Consider the following 5,203-nt stretch of genomic DNA (forward strand, 5'->3'; position numbering starts at 1 on the left):
CTTCCTTCCCTTCCTTCCCTTCCTTCCCTTCCTTCCCTTCCTTCCCTTCCTTCCCTTCCTTCCTTCCTTCCTTCCTTCCTTCCTTCCTTCCTTCCTTCCTTCCTTCCTTCCTTCCTTCCCTTCCTTCCTTCCTTCCTTCCTTCCTTCCTTCCCTTCCTTCCCTTCCTTCCTTCCCTTCCTTCCTTCCTTCCTTCATTCCTTCCCTTCCTTCCCTTCCTTCCCTTCCTTCCCTTCCTTCCTTCCTTCCTTCCTTCCTTCCTTCCTTCCTTCCTTCCTTCCTTCCCTCCCTCCCTCCCTCCCTTCCTTCCTTCCTTCCTTCCTTCCTTCCTTCCTTCCTTCCTTCCTTCCTTCATTCCTTCCCTTCCTTCCCTTCTTTCCCTCCCTCCCTTCCCTTCCTTCCTTCCTTTCCTTCCTTCCCTTCCCTTTCCCTCCCTCCCTTCCTCCCTTCCTTCCTTCCTTCCTTCCTTCCTTCCTTCCTTCCTTTCTTCCTTCCTTCCTTCCCTTCCTTCCTTCCCTTCCTTCCCTCCCTTCCTTCCCTCCCTTCCTTCCCTTCCTTCCTTCCCTTCCCTTCCCTTCCTTCCCTTCCTTCCCTCCCTCCCTTCCCTTCCTTCCTTCCTTTCCTTCCTTCCCTTCCCTTTCCCTCCCTCCCTCCCTTCCTTCCTTCCTTCCTTCCTTCCTTCCTTCCTTCCTTCCTTCCTTCCTTCCTTCCTTCCTTCCTTCCTTCCTTCCGAGCTCAGCCTGGTTGTGCCATCTTGGTCTGTAACTCACAGATATGCACCTATCTCTGCCTCCCCAAGTGCTGAGATTAAAGACGTGTGTCAGCATGCCCAAGGATTCATTTCATTTTTTTTCTCCTTCCTTTTATTTTTGACAGGGTTTTGCTATGTATCCTTGGGTGGTTTGGACCTCACTGTGTAGACAAGGTTTGTCTTGGACACAGAGATCCGTCCACTTGCCTCTTCCTCCTGAATCCTGGGATTCTTTCTTTTTGGGGCAGGGTCTCACTCTGTTGCCCAGGCTGGCCTCAAGCTCCTGACTAAGCAGTTTTCTTGTCTCAGTGTGAGGTATCTACTTGAGAAGACTGCTTGGACATGGGTTTACTCTAGTAGGAAGATTTTATTAGCTAGCTGGTGACTACTTGGGTGTTCAGATGCCCAAGCCTTTCTCAGGGTGAACTTTTTAAGCACAAAAACCATATTCTGGGTTGACACGCTTCAGTTAACAAGAACAGTTAGCCAGAGGCAGAACTACAGAAGACAAAAAGCAATGTTAGTACATTTATAGAGACATTCGCATAACTATAGACTTTGATGGATTAGGTCTTCGTTTTACTTTTGGCTGACGGTGCTGCCCATGTGTGGAGTTTTACAGCCTGAATGGTATGTCCGTCATGGAGTCAGTTGAGACAAGGTCTTGGGGCCTACTAAAGTCTGGGGACCTGCTACAAGAATCCCAAGTAGCTGGGACTACAGGCACGCACCATTGAGCCTGACCATTTTAGTTGTCTATACTTAAGGTACAAAGACCTATATATTGATATATACATCAATAGCATAATGATCGCTGCAATCTCTCCCATTCATAACTACAGGCGTTTGGAAGATGGGAAGGCATTGCCTTAGTTAGGGTTTCATTGCTGTGAAGAGACACCATGACCAAAGCAACTTTTATAAAGGACAACATTTCCAGAGGTTCAGTCCATCTTCATCATGGCAGGAAGCATAGCAGTGTCCAGGCAGACATGGTTCTGGAAAAGAGCTGAGAGTTCTACATCTTGATCTGAAGGCAGCTGGGATGGGACTGACTTGCAGGCAGCTAGGAGGAGGTTCCCAAAGCTCAGCCCCACAGTGACACACCTCCTTTAACAAGGCCACATCTATACCAACAAGGCCACACCTCCTAATAGTGGCGCACCCTGGGCCAAGCATATTCAAACCACCACATTCTACTTCCTGGCTCCTATAGGCTTGTTTTCAAACACATGAGTCTGTGGGGCCCAGATCCAGCTATACATAGCATAATGCAAACTACATTTAGTCCATCTTCAAAAGTCTCTATGGTCTATAACAGTCTCAACAATGTCAAAAGTCCATAGTTCAAAGTCTCCTCTGAGGTTTACCATTCCAAAGCATCATAGTGAGGAAACACTGGACCAAAGCAAGACAGGAAACCAACTGGGCAAACTCCAAACTCCACAACCGGATGTCTGGCATCAAAGTGCTCTTTAGATCTCCAACTCCTTTCATTTTTGTTGACTGTAACTTCTATCTCTTGGGCTGGTTCCAGTCTCTGTTAGCAGCTTTCCTCAGCAGATATCTCACAGCCTGGCATCTCTAACATCATGGGGTCTCCAGGGCAACTTCAACTTTACACCTTGCTCCAGTGTTTGGGATCCACACATGATCTTCTGGGACCCTCCAAAGGTCTGGCGTCACTTCTCCAGTTCTGCTTTTTGTAGCACTGATTGATTCCACTCTTCTGCTGTTCTTGGTGATTATGCATGGTACTGGCATCTCCAATACACTGGGGACTTTTGCTGCAACTAGGCTTCATCAGTAGTCTCTCATAGGCTCTCTAAATGGTGTCAAGCCTCAATTTTGCATGACCCCTTCAGTCCTGGCCCGTCAACTGCAACTGAGGCTGCACGTTCACCAATGGCCTTCCATGGCCTCTCATAGTGCCAAGCCTCAGCTGCTCTTGATGCCTTCATACCTTCAAAATCAGCATCACCTGGGTGACTCTTACATACCACCAAGTCCAGCTGCAGTACGAGATACAACCTTGCCTATCTCTGGAACACAGCTTCTTTGTGCTCTTAGAAAACATTTCCCAGAAGATTTCATCTCAGTGATGCTGGTCTCTTAGTCACTGCCAATTTCATAGTTCCAGCTAACCAGCACCAATTGTCCAAATAAGAGACCCTTCTATTCTTGAGTCTAAAGCCAGAGCCACATGGCTGAAACTGCCAAGTTCTGCTGCTTGCTGGAGCTGGAACATGGTCCCCTTGTTCTAATACATTATCACCAGCTTTCTGTTTTCTAACTCCTTTACTGCCTAAGCTTGGCTGTCCTGGAACTTGCTCTGTAAACTCACCTTGAACTCAGAGAGCTGCATGGTCTGTCTCCTGAATGCTGGCATTAAAGGTGTGTACCACGACACCTGGACTTAAGCCTTACTTTACCTGGACTCGCTCTGTCCCTGGCTCACTGTGAATTCAGAGATCTGTTTGTTTCTGCCTCCCAGGACAAAAACCATGTTCCACCATGCCTGACCTATACTTTTCATTATATTTAACTATATATATTTTCATTATATATTCTATATTTTTAAAAAAATATATAGACTAGAGTTTATTTAGGGCATGGGGAGGAGAATTGAAGGGGTAGAGACAGAATGGCAGAGAGATAGAGAGTAAGATAGATAGAGATAGAGAAGTGGAAGCAGCCGTGAACATGTGGAGGGAGAGAGGAGGGAAAGGACGGGGCGGGGGGGGGGGGGAGTCGGGGGAAAGGGAAGGGAGTAAGAGAGTGGGAGCAAGGGCTTCATTGGAGATCTTAAGTTGAAAAGCAAGAGTAGTCATCACGGGCCATTGTAACTTTAATTTTTTCAAACCTTATTTTTAATGATGGTTCTTAAACGCTTTAATCTCCCTTTTTGCCCCCAACCCACCAGGAGCAGTGGAAAAGAAAGGATCCGGGGGGCAGGGGCTGGGGGTGGGGGCGGGGGAAGTGAACCTGTTTAGAAATGGTTCTTTGGAGCAACTCCCGTCTGTGTTGTTGGAAATCAGCAATTCAGCTCGCAGGTTAGCGGCAGCTCGGTCCACTTGCACACACTTCATGCACAGCAGCAGTCCAGTCCGGTAGAGTCAGGATACTAACACAAATCAGCAGTGCTGGCACTACCTAGCAGAGACAGCCAGGCTCTCAGCTGTGGCCCTCAGCAGGAGGGACCAGGAGAAACGACAGGAGGGGCTCTCAGCTGAGCCTCTCTCAGTGAAGACACAATTGTCGCACAGCTAGCTCTGTAGGCAAGCCAAGCTCAGACTCCATCACTGTCCACTGAGTCCTATTTATTCTCTCTCCAAACGTCACGTGTCCTCCATGGGTCTTGCCTCTGCATGTGCGTCTGTCTCAGCTGACGTCACTCTGCCAATCAGCCAGAGTCCATGGAAGCGGCAAGAAACTGTCAGAAGCAGCACACCACCAGAGGTTTTTTGGTGCGTTTCTCTCTAGGGAATCCTGACGAATGCAGCTCAACTACACAATGTAAGGTGGATGGATACATGCCTGTGGTTATCATGTGTGCTTTCATGTGCTCGATTTAGCAGATCATCCTCTCTCCTGTGTCTGCTTCAGCTAAACCTTCCTTCACAAGTCTGCCTTGATCTTTCACCTGTGTCTACTTCAGGGCAACACTCTTTCACAATTTTGCCCCAGCAAACCACCATCTGACACAACTGAGTTTCCAAAGAATGCTTAAAGTTTCCATTTCAATCTATCCCTTGTCAATTTGACACACAATCATATCTCCTTATGTCCAAATGAAGACAATAACCATGTCATAATAAAGCCTAATATGATATGTCTCCCTTGTACAACTGTAAATGCATAAGTTTAGCTGGGTGGGGACCTTGCCTGGATGTCACCACCTCCATTTCATATCCTTAAACAGAGGATCTAACCGCATTCCACTTGCTGGTGCTCTTTACTCTTTGAACCATTGTTTTGTATTTTTCCTTTCTAAGCTTGCTGTGTTTGATCAAATCACTCTTCATGAGAGTAAACCAGAGGACAAAGTCTATGCTGGGCTTTTTTGAGACTTCCTTTGTCAGTGCAATCACTATAAATCTATTTACCTTAGCCTCAGGCAGTCTCTTTAGACACGGGTGAAAAGCAGCCACATTCTTCACCAAAACATCATAAAAAACATCTCCAGAGTTCACATCACCCTTAACTCTAGTGTATTCCATATTCCTACTAGGATGGCCCATTAAGTCCCACTCAAAGCATTCCATGGCTGTCCAAATCCAAAGTCCCCAAATCCACATTCCAAACAAAAAATGGTCAGGTCTATTACAGCAATAGTACTTGGAGTACCTACTTCTATCTTAGTTTGGGTTTTACTGCTGTGAACAGACACCATGACTGAGCCATCTTCTATAAAGGAAAGCACTTAACTGGGGCTGGCTGACAGGTGCAGAGGT

Source organism: Apodemus sylvaticus, chromosome 1 (assembly GCF_947179515.1).
Source record: "Apodemus sylvaticus chromosome 1, mApoSyl1.1, whole genome shotgun sequence".
NCBI classification, from domain to species: domain Eukaryota; kingdom Metazoa; phylum Chordata; class Mammalia; order Rodentia; family Muridae; genus Apodemus; species Apodemus sylvaticus.